This window comes from Parasteatoda tepidariorum, chromosome 3 (genome assembly GCF_982258835.1).
Source record: "Parasteatoda tepidariorum strain Cologne lab strain chromosome 3, Ptep-v5.0, whole genome shotgun sequence".
Taxonomy (NCBI): domain Eukaryota; kingdom Metazoa; phylum Arthropoda; class Arachnida; order Araneae; family Theridiidae; genus Parasteatoda; species Parasteatoda tepidariorum.
The window spans coordinates 36,278,067-36,300,218 of NC_141757.1; the positions used below are offsets into that span (position 1 = coordinate 36,278,067).

Consider the following 22,152-nt stretch of genomic DNA (forward strand, 5'->3'; position numbering starts at 1 on the left):
TGATTTTCAAATATTTAATAGACTAATAAACAAGAGACCAGATGAGATTAAAAGTTACTGAAACTTGTGAGAAATAATTGTAGTTTAAGATACCTATTTGAATTATATTCATTTGGTTAATGTTTATTTAAATTAAATGCAAGTACTTTTAAAACTTAATAAATATCTAGTTTGTATATTAAATAATGAAGTAAGACTTGTTTTGCCTAAAGTAAGTTAGAATAATTGATTTTGTGTTTCTTGATTTAAATTAATTTATTTTTCATGTGAAATTTAACCAACAAATTGGGTCTTTATCTTTACAAGTTCAAGAGTGTGTTGAGATTGAATGAAAATAACTATGATATTTTTTTTTTTTAGTCAGTGTTCAGTTTGTAAAAATTTCATAGTATTACTTTTTTTCATTTTTGTTTATTATATTAAATATATATTATTAAATATGTATTTAAGTTCATATATTGTTTTTAGATTATATTAAGTATTGCCAATTAATTTTATTGGTGAATCTAAATATATATATATAAATATATAATTTAAATAAAAAAAGTCCTGATTTTTGCCTACCTTAATTTTATGTCCCTCTTTTTTTCATGCTCTGAATTCAACATATCAAGATAGTATAAGTATTAACTACATTGATATCTATTATTTAAAATAAAAACAGATCAATATTATATTTTTGACTTATTTTTATGAAGAGTATGTCATAAATATTGTAAAATTCAAATAAAATGATTAACAAACAACTGATTTTCAATTATCAAATTTTCTGTTTTAGGAATAAATATTTCTTCAAAATTATTGGAATACAGCTGTTATAATGTAATGTATTTTCGTCAGACAGACCCTATGATCATCACATTTTTTTCCAGTTCAATATTTTTTTTGTTAATCATTGGTTCTAAATGAGAAATGACCACTTACTACACCCTAGCAGCTTGATCTTCTTTGTAGGCGTAATTTAAGTCAATTGATAGCTTCTTGCTATTAGGTGAACTAAGAAGCTGAGTTATTTCCTTGGATTTATATAGTTTAGTATTTATAATTTCTTAAAATCATTGCATCAAAAAATGTATGTACGTGATTATTCATAATTAAAAAAAAAACATTCTTGCAAGCAATCATGCATGCAACTTGTCACATTTCTTAACACAAATGACAGAAAATTAGATTTGTCTCTCAGAAGTACTTTTGAGGGAAATCCAACATTTTTAATGCTTCCTTTTCTAGTAAGCATGCCTATGTCTTTTTAAGCATTATTTAATATAGTATATTGAAGTTTAAAAAATACATTTGAATTTTTTCAAGTGGACATTGTTTTATATTGCGCATAAACTTTAACCAGTCATTCAGTACTTTTTTTCTAGATTTTGAAATTTTGCATCTTGGGAACGATTGTCATGAAATCAATACTTTATTTTGCTGCTTTTAGAATTACATTACGATTTTTATTGTAATTAGTGTAAACAAAGTGCTATTCAGGATCTTGAATAATTTAGCAATTTGTGATTTTGATATTTTTCTGTCCCCTTCATTTGAAATTTTCTTTTCAAAGCATTACATTAGTTAGGAGCAGTCATTTTTACTAAATAATATACACAGAGAAAAACTAATACATGTTTTAACTCCGAAGTAAACTATCTCGTACAATTTTCAAGCAGGAAAAATATAATTGATGAATATAGTGAATCCTTTGAAGAAAATTTTGTAAAGTTGTTATCATACCAGAAACTCCAATTTCTAAATAAAGGTGCTATATACACTTTGAAATTTCATTAATGGTGCATTCCATATTTCACAATTCTTTTGATAATAGATTACGCCCAGAATAGGTGCTCCTGTCACACGTTCTTCATTCATAGAGAAATCAAGAAAATTCATGTTTATTAAGTAGTAACATTAGAAGAAATAGTGGTTTGTATAGTTTTCTCCGCACTTTTGTTACAGATCGACTCATTGCCAATGAGAAAATGTGTGTTTGGAAAATGCAAAAATGTCTTAACACCTGCTTTTGGAGTGATTTTCTGTAAATTAAACAAAATTTCGGTTGCTAAATTGGAATGAATAGTTCAATTCTAATGGATGTTAAAATAACGTGTCTATGAAATAGCAAATGGGATTTAATGTAGCCAAGAATATAATCGAAGGGTCACACTAATAAATGTAGACTATATTTTTATCAGCACAAATTTTGTTGACCAGACCCAAAATAGCTGCAGTTCTTTTTACTATGGGGAGTTTTTGCAATTGACTCCAAACCAAACAAAAGCATAATAGGTCTATTTCTAGCACGACACTCATTTATAGTTATCATTAACAGCCATTAAAATAGCAGTTCTTACAAACTTTATCATACATAGTAGTTAGAGGAATATCCACAATAGAAATCCAATAAAAAATTAAATTTGCAATTAAGTTTCTGATGACATTAAGTTAGCTAAAAAATACAGCAAAGTGATTAAATTTTTTAAATCTCAATAATTATAGACTTAATTTATAATAGGCTTAGGGGAATGCTAGGTTGTAACAGGTTCCGGAGATCGAAGGTCTAGACGTTTAAAAAAATCATTGATCACAGAAGTTTCCGGAAATCAAATTTTCAAAGGTGGAACTTAAAAACACAGTTTATTTTATTTGTTTGTAAGGGAGAGCCAGAAAGATACTTTATAAGCCTATATTCATGATTAATATTCATTCTTTTTTATCAGTAAATAGTTGCTATAATCATAAACTCAGGAAAGAAAGGTATGTGTAAAATTTTAAATATATTTTAAGTAAACTAAGAAATATTGAGAAAAAGGAAAAAAAACCTTGTTTAAATTTTTTTTCTAATTTTCCAATTTAAACTTTTTTTTTAACTCAAGAAATTTTCCGGAATTTTGACTTGGGCTCACAATCACCCCTGTATTTGTATTTAAAGCAATATCACTTTCATTTCAAAATTAAAGTATATGAATAATATTTTTAGATTAAAGAATATTTCGAGCTTTGCATATTTCAACTTAAAGACTGGTACAATTTAATTTTATCTAAAACTTTCTCACTGGAAAAATTAATTTCATTTATTTATTATTTTTTTCTTTGCTAATGAAATGTAATTTTTAAATAAATACTTGAACTATATTTCTTTTGAACATATTTAAGTTAAAGAAAAGTTTTATTAAAAAGACATTTAAAGATTTATAATTGTTTCAGTATTTTTTTAAAATTAGCTGAAAAGACAGTTATTTAAATTTTGTTTGGAAGTTTCGGGACTCTGGAGATTTCAAAGCATTGAAAATTAAAAGGAAGAAAATTACAGTATGTTCGAATAAATTAGTTCCATGAATATCACTGCAGATGTTATAAACAAAATGCATCCCATAAAGCCTAAAATGCAAAAATAAATAAATAAATAAATAAAAAGAACAAATTTAGATTAAAAAATAAAAAAAAAATTATGCCTCAAAAGACATTAATATAAACCAGGACAGGTATTGAGCTCTAAACTATTATAGTGATTTTATTAACATTCATTATCATTCTACATTTAACTCATATTTGCAAAAACAATTAAGTAGTTATTGTAAAATTTAATCAAACGTGTCCTCCCTAACAGAGCATTTATTTCAAATGAATATTTAAAATTGTACTAATTGGGATAAATTGCTGTGACTTCCTGATGTAAGATTCATACATAAAACACCAATAAGTATTATTACGTAAAAAAATAATAGTTTGAACAAAATTATATTCAATTTAATGTTAGAAAAATCATATATTCTTCCTAATTATTCTACACATTCTTAACTGCATAATTTAAAATGACATGGGATATTATTATTAGTTTCATCTGAAACATTTTGATATAAAATAAATGTCAGACCTCTATAACACATTACAGAATTTTAAAAATGCTGCAAATAATTTCAATTTAAATTCCCCTTTGGGAAATATGAAACATAAACACAAAAGTAATAAAAAAAAAAAAGAAAGGAAGTAACTCTATATTGCCCTCTTTTTATTGTGTACTTACAATGAATTTAATCTGTACAAATCAGTTTAATTTATTCTGTACAAATCAGTATGCTATTTGCAATTATAAATTCATTATGTGATTAGTAGTAATGTATAAGTTTAGTATGTGATTTGCACCTAGAATTAATAAAATTTGATCATGATATAATAGTTCTTGATATATAATTATAAATTATGCTTTTACTGGACAAATTTACGTAAAATATTACATTTGCTTCAATTTTTTTTCCCTATTCAACTGCTTCTTTTAAGTATTCACGTATTTAAAAATGATACATTAAATAGTTTGGAAATTAATACTATTACTTAAATCAGAATGAAATTATAATTTTAAAAAAAAAAAAAAAAGTTTCTTCAAACACTTGGTATAGAAAAAATTCTCATCCCCAGTTTTAGCAGTACTTAAAAAAATCATTAAACTCTTTATAAGGAGAAACTATAAAGTTTAATAAAAAGCATATATAGGAATATCTATAGAAGATGTAACAAAAAATTTCAATAGTTTTACTTATAAGTTTTTTTCTAAAGTGGGGCAATCATTAGGTTTAGCTAAGTGCTGTATAATGAGTAAGATTGGATAAACATTGGAAAAATCAATGTTATACAATAATTTCGATTAACGTTTTATCAATGCATTAGAAATGACGATTTACCCACAATTCGTACTATGTCTCTTAATGCATTGATGTCTAATAACAGTAAAAAACTTGCAAGTTTAATGTCAACAATTGAATTTGCAGATGTGGAGCACCATCTAGTCTAGTTCTGGATTTATTTGTGCGTATGTATAGGCTGAAAATTAAAACTACATTGAATCATAATTTTTGAAAATGAACTGTTTTAGTAATTCTTACATTTCATTATTTTACTTTGAATTGAAAGTTTGATGAAAAATATGAATGCAATTTTTATAAATGCACATTTTTTTTCTTCAGAGTTTGTTTAATACATCGCTATGGGAAAAAAAAGGTTTCTTCAAATTGGTTACTTCTTTTCTTATTGGTGTTTTACTAAGAAAAATTATTGGGAATCCCTGTGACCCTTCCAAGGAACCCTATGATTATATAAAACACCATATGAAATCACTGGCGTATAAAATAAATTTTTTTATACCAAATATTTATGAAAGTCAATGCAATTTCAAACACCAATTCATATAGTAATTTTGTTTGCATTGTTAAAGTATTATTTTTACTAGGCATCCTTTATTCAATACAATGATTAAAAAATAGGCACTTTATTAAATAGTAAAAAAATTTTGAATTGTAAGATATAAGAAGTTTTACATCATTGTAAAGAATGTTATTTTAAATGGCAAAATACAAATTTGAACAAAATCGATGGAATAGTTCTTAAGAAAATGACTTAAATATATGAAGATTTTTAAAATGTGATAATGATAACTATATAAATGTAATGATTCCTGCATCTAAAAATCAAGACTAAATATTTTATAAGAGATAAAATTGCAAAAAATAAATTCTGTTACATAACTCTTGTTAATTCTAGGATTTCTTTTCGCTGTAAAATTTTTTTTTTAAATATACTGACATGATCTTATTTACACATTTATTGTACACTTGCTTCAATTTCTTATCCAATTTTCTAAAGGGAATTTGGCAAAGGCAATCAATTTTCTGTAACAAGAATAATCATTTCTTAGGTAGATAATTCTCCCCAACCCCTCCCTGAGCAAGTACAACAGGATGAAAGCAAATCAGGAAGTACAAGGATATATCTTGAACTATATTTATTTGAATAACATGACAGGGTCATTGAAATTAGTAACAACTAGTACAAAACAAAGGTTTCCTTCCAATATTTTAATTGAACTCCATTTCAGAGTGCTGAGAACCAACTTTTTCCAGTCTTTTGAGAATGAAGGTGGAGGCATCAATAAAACGGTTCACACAATTCGTAACGCAGGTTTCTGTCTTAGAGTCGAGTCTTTGTGAAGGTTTTCCATCAAAGCAGATATCCCAGCATTTATCATTCAATTCATTCACTAATTGCTGAAATCGTTGTTTTTGATTTTCTTCTTCTATAAACCTCTCCAGATCTTTATCAACACCAGATCCTAGAGGTCGATTCGAACTGAAATCGCTACCAAAACTCATTTTGATAAGTTTTTTATTTGTTGAGAAAAGTAGAGTGGACCACTTTGTGGAATATTTTTCTAGCGAAAAAACAAAGATTAATTATAAGATTTTAAAGCTTACGTAAATTTAGAAAAGCAAGAGTCATAGCATGGACTAACAGTAGCATGACTTGATCAAGAAAGCATGCTGCTTATAAGTGTATTTAAATTTGCTTATAGCTTGTATAGTAGAGGACTATTTAGAGATCGCATCTTTTTGAAGAGGGCGAAGCTCAACAGCCGCTACTGGAAATTGAATAGATAGATCTTATTGGCTAATTTTACCATCGTTATCACTTCACTGTTATCCATGTCTACTAGATTTGGCTACTTTACTCTTTTTGGCATTTTTGAATTACTTTTGGAGTTCATAAATTATAGTCGTATTTTCTCCCATTCGACTTTTACACCCACTCTAATGAGAATCGTTTTCTTTAAAATTTTATTTTAGCAACTTATGAACGGGCGTGTGCTTTGAGCATGATTCAACTTCCATTCCGCTCATTATAAGGAAGGAATGGAATTAGTTTTCAATGAATAAGCACATACAATTCTTCTTTTTCTTTTTATTAGAATTTATGAACATAAAATGATTCTTTAAGAATATTGTACGTCCTATTTATTTCATATTTTATTTTATATTATTAAAAATTTAATATTATAAATATTATTAAAAATTTTGATTGGTGTAAATATCTCATATCTATTGGCGATCGCAACGATCGAATACGCCATCTGGGGAGAAACCGGTTTCATGCCTTTGGCCCTGCTCCCTTCCCTCCTCTTTTCAGTTGTATAGGAATGTACTGCGATATTTTCCATTTTCTTAATATTTTTCTTAATATTTTTCCTTTTTATTTAATAAATTTTTTTAAAATTTCCGTAATGCTTTTCTTTAGAACTATGTTTATGTAGTTTTCAGTTCCATATAGTTTTCTAGCTTAAAGATTTTATTCAATATGAAAATCAAGAGAGAAACTTATGCACTTCCTTCCTATATGACTCTCCACATGCTAATAGGGAAAGCATGCGAAGTGTTGCCATAGGTAGAGAATTCTGCTCTAAGGCTATTCGATCGCCTATTGTAGCATTGTTTTTATCCCCCCCCCCTCGATTTAAATTTTACCAGAATTATTTTGTTTACCTTCATATATTCATTCCTTTTAAGTGTTATTAATATGAGTATTAGAATTTAAATATGTAGGAAAAATTGTAAAAGTTAAATTTTGAGGCACATTTCTAATTTAAATCAATAAATTACTGACAGAGATGAAAAGGGGAAAATATTACAAGGAAATGAGGAAATGCACCATGCTCAAGAGCTCGTTGGTTCGATCCTAGGCCGACCGAAGACTCCCCATGTAGTAAATGGTGACTGATGCACGCTAAATCTGGCGAGTCGCAAAGTCCTCCATGTTCCCATAACAAAACCAAACCTCTGGGGGTACTGATCTAGGAGTTTTTTTGTCTTCTGGATTTGTTCAAAATTACAAGGCTACAGAGTTGAACATTAGTAGTCGTAAACCCAAAATTGAGTCAGCTGTTTAACGACAGATATAAAATATTAAAAATTAAAATCACTAAGGTAGGTTTTTAATTATACAATTTTAATGATTTTAGAGAAAGATTTTTTAGTAGGTTTTTTTTGTCACGGAATTTCCTGAATTGGAATTGCATATGATAAAAGTATAAATGTAGTTAAACAAGAAAGTTTTAATAAATTTATTAATAATTATAACATTCAATTAACTCAATGATTTTATATAGAACTTAATTGCATTAGTAGGGTATTCATCGTTTTTTTTAAAAATCAGATTTTGGAAGAGTGTGTCCATTTGTTTTTTTGGATAAATAAATAATACTATAGATTCTTTTAATTCTATTCATTTGATTAAAAATGGTATTTAAACAAATATTTTTAGAAGCATTCAAATTCCAAGTAATTAGTTTATTTATACTAAATTTAAATTTATTTCTCTTATCATATAAATCAACAATGCAGATATGTTCTTCTTTTTTAGTACCTAAACCCAAAAAACTAAAATTAATATTATCATTATGATTAGGAGGCAGGATTAAATCCTTAGGCTAAATATTATCTAACAAAATTGTATAATTTTGAAAATTAAAGATAATTCTAAATATTATCAGTATCAAAGATAATTCTAAATTCATCAATAAACTAGTCAAAATCAAAAGAGTACTAGACCCTCAAGTGATTGTTCTCAATTTAATAGGATTTTATGAAATTTTGTACTGATAATTCAGAGTGGAAATTGCATATTATTAATTTTAATTTTTAACCTCTTAGATAAAGCTAAAAAATTTTAATGATAATTTTATTATTCAAATTAATTTAGTCAATTAAATTTTTACTATTTTTAAGCATTATTTAAAAGTTTAATATAGAATTCTTTATTGAAGATTGCATAGTTATCGTCATAATTGCTTTGTCGTTGTAATTACTTAATTAATAGATCAATTTTAGAAAAATTTGTTGAAATGTAGCTATTATTTAAAATTTCTTTATTATTGAGAAATTTTTTTTTTTAAAGTAATAATAAACATCCCATTTCTATTCTGTTAATATATCTAAACATCAGGAGAATCTGTTTGATATCTTTAAACAAAAATTATTGAGATTATTAAGAAAGTCTTAGAATTTGCTAATATCATTATAATTAAAAATAGTTTTATACCAAGAGTTTTATTACATTTATAACTTTTAATTGTGTTAAAATATTTTAATGGAAGCAAGTTTTTTAAATTTTCAAAAAGATTATGAAATTTAAAGTTATTGAAAATCGGGTTTTGAAAGTTAATAATGAAATATAAGTTATCTGAATTTTTTTTTTTTGTTAGGTGAAAATTTACTCATTTTTGCTTTTATATGATCGAAACATAGAATTTTAAAGTGTAAATTAGTAAAAGAAAAGTTGTTAATTAGATCTTGAAGTTAATATATATCATTATCCTGAAGGAAATAGAATTTACATTTAATTTTTCACTATAAGAAGGGTTTTTATTACTACTTCGAATCATACGCCTATTCGTAATGCTTATCTTTAATGTGAAAAAGTGAGTCAATTCAGGAGTTATTAAAGTTGAACTGTGTATGTTGGAAGATATCGTTTTGCCCATATGGCAAAATTGTTTTTATATAAAAGCATTCAATAATTTTCTTTTCGTAGTCTTAAATCGATATCTTCTACTATACCTAAAAATATTAATTTTAACACTGTTAAAAGCATGCACTCTAAAATGATTCAATGCTAGGTTTTTGATCATTTTATTACTGTTTATATCTGAACGATGTTGATTAATTCTAAAATTAAAAGAGTTGCTAGCTTGTCCAACATATTTCTAATTACAAAAAACAACAGGTTAGCATATAAATAACATTATTAATTTTACAAACAGATTTAGAGCTATCGTTATTTGAATTATATGTTTCAATATTGGAGCAAGTTTTACATCTTTAAAGATTTTAAATTTTTTTCTTCTATTTTTTTAAATAAATTTTTTAAATACTTTCATCAAAAAATTATCAAATCAAAGTAGAGAAAGAAAATAATTCAAAAATTAACCCGCAATTTTTTTTTTTAAATTTGTAAATAAAGTTTTTAAATATTTTTAAAAAGAATTTTTTATATTTTGAAAATTTTTCTTCTTCCTTTTTCATAAATCTTTAAATTATTCTCTAGCTTAAGCATAGAGAAAGGATGTAGAATATATGGATTATTGATCGTTTATTAGCGTTTTTAATCGCCATCTTGAATTTTTGGTTAAAATTATTAAGTTCAGTATTTTTAAATGCCCTATTTTAATATTATTTACTTAATTATTTTATTATTAAATAACAGAATATATTGGTAAGCACAATACGTTTTATTAAATGTGGGGCATAAAAGCTTCATTTTATTAGTTTGAGAGAAATGGCGCTTGAAAACTTTCATAATTTCAAAATAACTTTTCAATACTAAAGCAAGTTGGTTAGTAATTAGTTAGTAGTTGTTAATCAGCTATGATTTTTTCCTCCTTTTAATCCTCTATAAGTGTAACTAATCTATTTTTAATGATGTTAACTATTAAAAAATTTCCAATAAATAACAGTAGCAATAAAATATAGTCAATAATAAAAATATTTTGAACGTTTCGTGCACAATGCGCAATCATTCATGGAATAAAATTATTTCAATTATTCGGGTTTTGTGAAATCAAAAAATACCGTAACAAATTTAAATTTGAAAAAAAAAAATTAACTTTGAAAAACTTGTAAAAATACTCGCAATTACCTCAGTTCTTTATTTATTTAATCAAGGTGATGAAGAAAAATTTTGTACAGATGCTTTCAAAATTTGCAACAGAGCAATTTTGTTACAAGAAGCATCTGAAGAGCAGTTAAAGACTGTTCCACTTTTAAGAAAATGATGGATGAAAAGTAAATATCTGCTCAATGTTTCATCTTTTTTTCTTCTTTTTTCAAAAATGTATGCAATAGAAGATGGATATTACTAATCGATTGATACCAGCTGCTGTTCATGTCGAGGTTGTCATGTGGTAAGATTACCAAATCTGCAGAATGAGATCTGTTAACATCTATACCCTTGGATTTTAAAATCTTAACCTACGTCACCGTGATACTATTTTTTTTCCTGAAAGCATGGTGAAGCTAGTGTCAAAATTGAACAAAAAATTTCAGTTGAAACTGAAACTGTTCATTAAGCAATAGACGCTTTGTTATGTCTTTAATCATCAGTTAGCTTTTTTTATATATATTTACCAGCATATTAAGATTTCTCTTACGTAGTACCATAAATTCGGTTAATTTTCGATCTAATGGTAACAACAGAGAGGAAAATAATTTCATTACTTATTTTTCTTACTATGCTATGTGTAAATAAATAGCTGCCGAGAAGGAAAAAAAATTACTATATTAATTATTTAAAAATTATTGCTAAAATTCTACACATGAAGAACTAATGGGCATCTCTTGAAAATAATTAAAATTGAAATCAATGTACTTCCGGTGTGCAATAGCCAGTATGAAGCAAATTTGGTTAATATGTTGCTTGAAACTAATTAAGTCTATATGATTGGATGAGTGAATGAAGAATTAGAATATTTAAATACAGTTGTGGCATGTATTCAAATCGGTTATCATTAAAGTTTATATGTTGCACTAGATAATTTTAAAAAATAACTAAGCTGGCCTAAAGCTGATCAGTAATTTAATATTGTTATTCTATTATTATTTTTTGTTAGATTTCAAGTGTTTATTATAATTGCTTCAAACCACAACGAGTTATGCTTTCTCCCCTCTTTCTCGTACGTGGACAACTTTTCCCTATGATAGATAATCCCTCTAAAAATTGCTTTAAGGAACAAACACGCACTCAATGATTGTCAGTACTGCGTAAAATTATTTTATAAAAGCTTCAAATTTTTATTTTTCACTTCATTAAGAGCCACACATATCTATTCTACTGGCACATAAAACAAATACAATCAGGTTTATGTAATATATTTTATGAATCGTACATACTTAATTAATGTTGGCCTATACTTCACTTTGATTGAGAAATCCAATATTATTCGATTAAAATTCAAAGCTATTTTGATCCAGATGAAAATCAAGAATGATTTTATACTATCACCAGTATTGTTTAAACAGCTGAAAATCTTTAAATCCTTCATCACGTAATGTATAGCAAGAAATAAATTAAGTATCAAGTAACTCTTTTCTATCGTTCTCAGTAAATATTTCGCTAGATACTCCATAACCTTATCATACTTCATATCAAAATCACTCCATATTTTTTATTCTAATTAACAGTTCAAAATCACCTTTTTCTAGAAGGATCATGATTTAAAGATCATGAAATAAAGTTAAGATGTCTCGCTTCATTAAAAGGGAATAATGTATAAGCTCAAAACGTGAAATTCATATTAAGTTTCGTTACATGAGTTTTGTATATAAATGACTCGATACTAGTGCGAAAATAAATCAAGACAAGCAAATCTTTCAAAATGAATTTCAGTTTCTTTAAAGTTGTTCTTACCACTGGAATGTTTCTTCTCCTTTTACTTTCTGGTATGTATAAAGAAATTATGATTAAACCTCCGTAACTAGACAATTTCATTTAAAAATCAAAATATTAAATATTTATAAGACTGATTTTCGGCGAGTTGTCGATTTTCGGCGAGCTCTTCTTCTATTATATGTTCTTTTCCGCTGGATTTTGAAATTTTTTGTGTGTGTTTTATTTGTAATTTTTATGCTGTTTTCACTTGATTAAATTATGTTAAAGAAAATTTTACAGCGGCCTAGGCCTATAGGCCCATTCGCCGAATACAATGGAACATCAATTTTTTAATTTAACAGCGAGTATATAGAAATAAAATGTTAAAAATTTTACATGAACAACGATGGCAACAAGCCTCGAAAACATTGAAATACATCAGAAAGAAGGTCAACGGACCCTTATAATTTAACATATCATTCAAAAATTTAACAAAAAAATAAACTAAAAAAAATTTGTCTTGTTTGGTGTTGTTACGTTCAGGCCAACAGACCCTTATAGTAACAAAAAATATCTAACATCACGAACCCATTTTTACCTATTTTATTTTATTTTATAACCGTCGTTGAACAGCCGACCCAATTTCATGGGTTTACGACTACTTACGTTCAACTCCGTAGCCTTGTAATTTTGAACCAATCCAGAAGACAAGGAAACTCCTGGATCAGTACCCCCAGAGGTATTGATTTGTTGTGGGAACATGGAGGACTTTGAGACTCGACAGATTTAACGTGCATCAGTCACCATTTACTACACGGAGAGTTTTCGGCCGGCGAGGATCGAACCCACGACCTCTTGGATATGTGCCCAGCGCCCTACCGACCAGGCTATCCCGGCCCTATTTTTACCTATTAGATTAAAGTGACCACATTTTTATTGAGACAAAGCGGGACAAATGGGATGAAATGAGAATTACAATTTAGTCAAACTTTCAACACGCACAATATATACACAAAAATACGAATAAATGTTTGCAATAATATTTTCAACATCAACTGGAAGTAAGTCAGATGCTGTTTGAATAGTATAGGTATAGAATGTGCGCCGCACAACCTACTCCAATATTTTTTGCTTCAAATGTTCGTTAAGTTTCGTAAAAACGTTATTGATGCCTCTTTTAGCTTTTCCATCAAAATTTACGTTAGTGTTATCCGCGCAATGGGCAATAATTTTATTGTTTAAATTATTCTTTTTTAAAATAGTACTAATTAAATCAAAAATTATTTGTGAAGTTTCATCAGGCAATGAAACAAAATCTAATATTCTAATTTTATTTCCTATTTCTGGATCAAAAAGTCTAACACCTGTGGGTAATAATTTTAAATCTTTGTGTTTGGAAGCATCAGAATATATGGATATAAATGCGCATTTTTCTAATTCTTTCTGCAATTGTGAAAACGAATATGGGAAAAAAACATTACAAATAATTGCTTCGGTTTTTGTCCTTGCACATGCATATTTTTTGTCGTATAATGTTTTGATCACTTGCGACGTACAATCCATTGATCTGAAACTTTAATTGTGGTTTATGGTGCGGAAAGCAAATAGGCATTATTTAAAAATCTTTTGTGCCTCTTTGTCGCTAGATGTTTAGTAATATCGTTTTTTCCACCATGTCAGACCGAAAATTCAGCATTGCGTTTATCACACCGTACCATATAGTCTATTTTGGTACTTTTAAAAAAATGGAAATTCTCTGCTTAGCTCTTCATTAAATTTGCATCCTCTTTTTTTCCTCATCTTTTATTTTGTGGGCGGTAAATACTAGAAATAAGTAAAAAATTTACTACAAAGGCTAAAAAAGATTATTAAACTTTACCTTATTGACCGTTACTTTGTGGCGATTATTGCTTAACCTTTGTCAATCAAATAATGAGTCAAACCGAACGTCAAATTGAAAACAACAAACCGCACTGTCTAACGGCAGTCCGCACTTATCTGAATTAAGCCGAGACGTAAAGACAATGATCGCACACCATCGAGTAAATCTAACTTGGTACATTGCCTAATTTAGTTTACTCTGCACGCATTTTATGTGTTTTTTTTATGTATTTTTTATTTCTTTATATTCACCATAATACTTAATAAATAATAGGAATATATTTTTACAGTACATTTAAAATAAGAAATGCAGATATTTTCTAAAAAGCTGGACATTTTTAAAAATAGGCAGTACGCGGGACAGTCCACCAAAAAGCGGGACTGTCCCGCCGGAATCGGGACGTGTGGTCACCTTATATTAGATACTACACTTGAATAAAGTTATCAATAGGATCGAATTGAGAGCTAGAGCTAGTTGCTGGGTAAAAGAAAAAAGTTAAAAGTTACACACAATGTAAAAGTACACATTAGTACAAGCCTGTCCAAAAGGACATAAAATTTGTAAAATCAGTAAAAATGAAAATTGTAAAAACATTACAATTTTAAAACGCTATGTTAAAAAAAAGAAGTCGACTGTACAAAGCCATTAACATGCATAAAATTTCAAGGTATAAAATTATTTGCGGATAAAAGATAGGATAAAGATGAAAAAAGACAAAATTGATAAAATAACAAGAATAGATAAAATATACCCTAAGATTAAAATCATTAAAGTATATTTGTCCAAAAGGGACGTGAATGCTATAAAATTCATTTAAAATTTAAAAAAGTTTGCAAATCAATATTCAAAAGCGTGTTTTGACAAATACCAAAAAAAGTGATATACAAAATCAAAGGTAAAAGCTAATTGTGTATAAAAATTAAAATAAAAATGATTTAAAAGTTAAGTAATTAACAATTAAAATCAATATCATACCAGTGTAAAACAACCAGCTGAGCAACATTTAAAAAGTGTTGAGTAAAATGGAAAGCGATGTTTAAAACATAAAAAATGTAAATACAAGGTCTAAAATTTAAAATATGATATGCTAAAAGTTTGAAATTTAAAATACTGCGAGTAAAATTATTAAATAAAGTGGTCCAAGGAGTATTTAACTATGTTTGTTGGGGGGGTGCAAATTAGTTGTTAATTTGGGATAGCATCTCCTCGAGAGTAATTTTAATGATCTCTTTAATAATGGATTCGCATGTATTACTCGCGAAAATTTGTTGTTCATTTCTCCCGAGGAAGTGGTTTTGTCTGAGTGTCTTATGTTAACAAAAATATCTAATTTTTATTGGTGCTCCTAACATTATTCTATTGATATATTTTACTTTGGTGATATTACTTCAAAATATCAGATAGTAATTAATTTTGCCGATATAATCGTGTGAGATGAAAAAGAGGTTAATTTTTATTTTGAAAAATTTTAAGACAAAGCGAATAGCTTCATTATGGAATTGTCCGGCCCTTTAGATTAGTACCGTCTACAAGGACTTTGCAAGCACGTTTGCATATCACGAGCAACATGCTATCAACATCCTCCTCCTTTAACGACATATATTCGATGCGACAATTTAGATAATAATTGAAATTCACCAATGGATCGTTTGGTGCTATGAATGGCAGGTGTGGAATTGTAGATAATAATTAGAATTACATTTCAAAATTAAGATTAACAAAATTTTCTCAGCTTTTCTGAAATAAATTTTTGATTAAAATTTTTGCCTTGGCGAAATAAAAAACCTTACTAAAAGCTGGAAAAGCAGTAAATTCTTCTCTAGTGCTTTTCTTTAAAATTACTGTATCTCTAAAAGCTGAAAGCGATCCATCAAGAAAATAACAACTGCATTTCCTTTTCAGAAGTAAACGCAGGAGGGAGGCTAGTAGAAACAGGGAAGAATGTCGCAGGTAAGAATACAATTTTTTTTTACTATAACATAATATATACCAAATGTTACCTTATGGAGAAGATTTTTCTTAGTATTTGTTAAAAAAGATTTATTTAGAAAAGATTTCTTAAAGGATTTATTAGATTTATTTAGATAAGATTTATTAAGATTTAAAAACTTCCAAAGATTTATTTAGATTCGCTTATTAGCACCTAAAAATAGGATTATCACAATACAATAGAATTATCTTAATTTTCAAATGTTTACATTATTTATGTTGTGTTGGATATAATTATTTTACTTGGCAAGAACTAAATCAGGTATCAAAGATAAAGAAAAGTAGTTCACTATCACCTGGAAGCTTTCCTCCCTGAAAAAAAGGGTTAAAACCTATGCATATTATTTAAGAGCAACTTAATAAAACATGATAAAAATAAGAGCAAATAATATTTATTATTGTTAAAAACTAATTAAAGTTTATTAAAGCTAATTATTTAAATAATTATTTACTTTGGTAGATATTTCATAGCTGCTAACTTTTATGGTTTTTAAGGAGCATTTTGCTAAGTAGTAGAATAATCATACACAAGATATTGAAAAGGTCGAGAATTACTTCACCAAAACTTAAAAGCATTGTTTTATAACTTATGTATTTTATATGCGTATAATTTGAATCTTTGACTTGTCATGGGTGGTAAAATAATTAAACTTTTAAAATAAGATTTATATTTTAAACATAAATGTTCAACGAGTAAAATGAATTTTTAACAATTGCAGTACAGGTTTGCTCCTATAGAATTTTTAATGGAGAAAAACTTAAAACAAACAATTAGAAGAATTCATTTGTCCCCCTTATGAAACATAACACCACAATGACTACAGTCGCTATTAGCATCTGAAAAAAACTGAGAAACTGGTAGTAAAATTTCCAAAACATTCTTCGAAAAATCACTCCCTTACTTTTCCAATAATAGAGAAAATAATTTTCTCTTTGAATTTTTCTTATTGCAGGATTTAATGGGACGAGAAACAAAATGGATAATTTCTCTTAAAAATTTCGGATATGAAAACTTGAAATTATAGATCCTTTTAGAAAACTTAATATCATATATTTCAGTTTCTCAAGACGCTGATAAGCCTAGCTATAACACTAAGCTTTTCAACTCTATCAAAACCATCTAAATCTTACATTATTTATGATTTATGGAATGAGGCACATCCCAAAAGCGGAACATAAGTAGAAACTACTATCAGATACCATTAATTTACTACTGTTTATATCGAACATTGTAAAAACATCCAGTAAAGGTTTGTCCAGTATATGGTGCAAAATTTCTCCTTGCCCCAAAGTTGAGTTAAATGAAAGATTATTTCCTTTTGGTCACACCATAGATAGGGAAGTATGACGGAGAAACTTGGCGTCACTGACTGCACCAAAATTTGGTAAAAAACACAAAACTTTGACTGCGACTGTAAACTGAATGATATTTGCTTACGACGCCATGTTTTGCTCGCTCTCGGTGTATTCAGACGATTAATGCACGTTTTCTCAAACACCAACTTATTAAGGGAGATAAAAGTTTGACATGCATTAAGTAAAGTTCATATGTTTATTTCTTTCATGCTGCCTTTTTAAATCTGGTTGGTGGTATATATATATATATATATATATATATATATATATATATATATATATATATATATATATAGTGAAAATATCAAAATATGACAAAATTAAGCTCCATTTTATGTAGCCAGCAAATGAATAACAATTTTTGGTTCAACACGCCTCGGAATTTCTAAATGTGCAGATTTAAGTCTTTTTGCTTTCAGGTAATGAATAATTTTTAATTAGCATTAAAAGTATAAAATGAAGTGGGTGTTAACAGAAAGAAGCATCTTTACTTAAACCTAATTCTTTTCTTCGATTTTGTAAACGCGCACCTGACGTCCTTACAATCTTTAAGAAAGTAATTAAGAGAAGGCTGAGTTTAGGTTAAGTTAGGGTTAGGTTAGGTTCATGGTTTCGGTTCAATATGAATAAAAGTCGCCCCCACCCTTATCCAACAGTCGACTAAATCTGGAATTTATTTAAGATGGCAGTCGTTGGGGACTCCACTGTCCGATCAACTCAACTGTCAGATATCCATGTTAGATCCATCTTAAAATACTTAAAAAAAATATTTTCATTGAGTTATTTGCTTATTAAAAAAATATTATCCTCATTGAGTTATTTGCTTTTGTCCCCGAAACTGGCCTTTCGAACATTAACTGGTACAGCGTTTAGCGACGAGACTATTTTTTTTTAATCATTTCCAATAGTGTAATCGCATTTTTTCTTTACCCCAAAACTAGACTGAAAGTTTAATAAGCAGGCGTCATCCGGTCTATGTCTTCAAAGGAGTATAGACGAGGCTTAAAAATGTTCAATTCTTCCATGAAAAGGGAACGCTGTTAGCTCTTTCTTCTTCAAAAAGAGGTTTAATCAGTTATATAATTTAACTTAGAGTCGCTATGGCTCGTGGAATAGAACTTTCTCCTTTTAAAGAAGGGATTCTCCCAACCATAATTAATTGATTTGAACTCTGTTCCAAATTCATACCGACCGCACTGATGTCGCAAAATATCCTATAAGTTAAATAGATCATAGTTTAGAATTTTCTGACCGTTCAAAATGTAACTCAAATTCTGTTTAGTCCCGTTAAAAAGTCATCCACGAAAGCTAGTTTGCCCTAATGTGGATTCAGAAGTTTTCTTATCTTCTGGATTCAATTCAAAATGAAAAGGCTACGGAGTTGAACATTAATGGCTGTAAGCCCAAAAATGTGTCGGAGCTCAACACTGTTAATAAAATAAAAGATAAATTAAAATGATTAAAAATGCGATGTTAAGTATAGAAATTTCTTTGCGCATTAAACGTTAATACAATACCACTCTCGTACAGTTTTAGGAAAAAAATCTGGTAAGCAATGAGAATACCCTGCACAGTCTGAAAGTTTTGAATTACCATTTATCATTTACTTAATTATGGAACATAGATCTAGCCTTAGTTATGAAACCAGATTTCTTCCAACTTATGTGTTGTAGAATTATTTTTCTTCAGATTTTGATTCAATATTTTACTATTTTCCGTAATAAAATATACGTAAGGAAAAATATTTTACATCAAAAATTTTCTTTTTTGCAGATATGGAGGAAACTTTTGATGAATAAATATATATGACCCTGCATTTCAAGGAAATGATCAAAATCTAAGCAATGAAACAAGCTTAGTTTTTTAAGAAATGAAATAAATATTTCTGTGTGCATTTATATTTGTCTTTCTTCACTCATAACTTCGATTAAATTTTTCAATTTGCAGCAAGTTTTCACTGAAAAACGTTTGTGCGTGTGTGAGTTGGTCTGGTTATTAAGTGAATTTAAAAGAGAACATTGTTAAATATCAAGTGTATTTCTTTAGTTGATTAACGGATGCTGACTATTTAGTTTCAGACGAGGATTTTTAATAGAACTAAATGCATCAAAAAATGAGAAGATTAAAATAGAAAAAGAAAATAATTAAGTTTCGTGAGACTTATCTAAAAGTTTAGTTGTATAGTTTCTCTAAATAGTTTCGACAAAAATGATAATTTTTTTAGACATATTCGCGTCTTGACCTTTAATGGATAATATATAAAATTTTAGCTATAGTTTTTGATAACGCGTGGTCCTTCATAAGGAAAACGTAAAGCTGGTTTAATTTTGTCGATGTGAACAAATATGTGACACCAATTTTCCAAATCTTTATGAATAAATATTGCACGTTGTGATTGATTGGACCGATTGTATTTACTTTAGTTTTTCTATGAACTTTTTAAAGTTCGAATTAAATTCTGATGTATGTTGTTGTTCTTGCTGCGCAATAAATTGTCTGGGAAGTGATGTTCTATATACAAGTTTTGCTACAGTGGAATTTATATCTTCCTTCAAAGTTGACCGAATTCTTAAAAGTATTGAAAGTAGAAATCCTGTCTAGCGTACAGGCTTTTAAAGTTCTGCGAAGATTTTTAATCAATCCTTTTGGTGATAAAGTGTAGTATTTTGAAATCTTAAGTGTTTAGACATGTACTACGAATGTTTCACAAGTAAGTATTAATAGACATTTAAAAGTTTTAAAGGATGATGTGTCAAATAGTGGATGTCTTTTCTTTTCTCCGAAATCGAGGAAATTTAAATTTATTGAAAAAAAAAGGATTGTTTTCCTCTTCTTCTTCGATTTACAAGTTTTATAGAATCTACTCAATACGAAACTGCATAGAGTTAGGAACTGCATAGAACACTGAAACCCCAAAAGATAAATTTTTTTCGTCGTCCATTAAGCCATCACAATTATTAGCGATCGACCGTCCCCTTTGCGAACATAAGAAATTGACGGTGTTAAAAAATAAAAAAAGAAGTGTGCGGTCTTTTTGTGACATTCCAGCTGTCGAGTTTAAATGGCAAAAACAAATTCTACTTTGAAATATCTTTATTGACATCATAAGGAATGTGTTTTTTACAGCAATACTTTTATCGTTAATCATCATAAAGTACATTCAAATACGTTATTTGAACAGCTCATACATAAACTATAATTTATATTATAAATATGTTTCACTCGCTACATTCCATACACAAACATTATTTCAGTTCATACTTCATCACACGAGTCCTTTTACTCTTTAACGATATGGATGAGTTCAAATTTTGTATATCGTATTCGTACTGTCCGTACCGTAGTATATATTTTTTAAATTATTGTCAAGAGTAAAAGAAGTGTGTAATTAGGGATCCATTAAATAATATTTCAACGAGAACATCATGAAAATCTGAAGAAACATGATTGAGGAAGATAAAATTAAAATAATAAAAACTGATTTGATTGCCGACAAAAACTTTATGGTGTTCTTCTTTCTTCTTTAATGCACCAGTCATTTATTTGCAAAGCTAGTTAAGAAACTTCAAAATTTTAAATAAATACAAATGAAAATAATTATTAAATAAATACAATAAATAATTTTTAATATATTTTAAATAAATACAAATTTGACTCAGGCTTAACTGACAAACTCTTTTAGAAACAATAACGATTTTACCGTAAAAATGACCTCTGTGGGGAAAGTTCTTTCTGTTAAATAAATTTTTTTATTTTTTTATTTTTAATTAAGATGCAATTTAAAAGTATAAAAGTTATTGCATATAACTACAGTTAAAGTAATTATTTTCACTTTAAATGAGCAAATCTAAAAAAGGTATAACTATGTTTACAATTGAACAACTCATTTACAATTAAATTAATACTACACAAAATTAGATTAAAATGAGTTCTTAAAATTTCGGTGAAGATTTACAAACAGGATTAAAAATAATAGCTTAGTAATAAAACGAATAAAGAGTGATGGAAAAGATAAATGGGATTATTTTCATAACATTTATGATTCACCCTTGAAAATCATGAACTAACCCTAGTAATGAAATCATCTACGTCCTTACTGTTACCCATAATATGGTAATTTTCATTATCCATGGTATGGTAATTTTAGCATGTGTTGTAATGAACATTTTAATAACAAATTCACGGTGCTGTGTCAATTCGTCGGACACAATTCGTTGTGGGACAATTCATTGCGCACAATTCGTCAGGGCGGCAGTTCGTTGGTGACTCAATTTAATCTTTTGCCCTAAAAATTATATGGAATTATTTTCTATAGTTCCTTGGAATGAAAAAGAAAGAACAACAGTTTTGACCAACCTTTCAGCTGGTGGGAAAAAAGTACCTCCAATCGTAGTTTTTCCTTTCTGAAGAATTCCTTGAGGTGCTACAGAATAAATAATTAAAATTTAAATCAATGTACTTCCGGTGTACAATAGCCAGTATGAAGCAAATTTGGTTAATATATTGCTTGAAGCTAATTATGTCGATAGGACTAGATGAGTGACAGAAGAATCGGAATATTTAAATACAGTTGTGGCATGCATTCAAATCGGTTATCATTAAAGTTCATATGTTGCACTAGATAATTTTAAAAAGTGACTAAGCTGGCCCATAAGTGGTCAGTGATTAAATGATGTTATTCTATTATTTTTTTGTTGTTGTTAGGCTTCAAGTGTTTGTTATAATTGCTTCAAACCGCAACGAGTTAT

At 27.9% G+C, this 22,152-nt stretch overlaps 1 long non-coding RNA gene and 1 pseudogene across 2 annotated transcripts; one reads left to right on the top strand and one right to left on the bottom strand.

Moving 5' to 3' along the window:
• Positions 1 to 5,752: 5,752 nt before the first annotated feature.
• LOC147813738 (mitochondrial import inner membrane translocase subunit Tim8 A pseudogene) lies at positions 5,753 to 6,297 on the bottom strand (annotated as a pseudogene). The gene has a single exon (XR_015432497.1). The product of XR_015432497.1 is annotated as a mitochondrial import inner membrane translocase subunit Tim8 A pseudogene (transcript).
• A 5,600-nt stretch (positions 6,298 to 11,897) lies between these two features.
• Positions 11,898 to 19,298, top strand: LOC122269654 (uncharacterized). The gene is made up of 3 exons (XR_015432498.1): positions 11,898 to 12,248; positions 15,962 to 16,009; positions 19,178 to 19,298. It is a non-coding gene; the product is annotated as an uncharacterized LOC122269654 (long non-coding RNA).
• Positions 19,299 to 22,152: the final 2,854 nt, after the last annotated feature.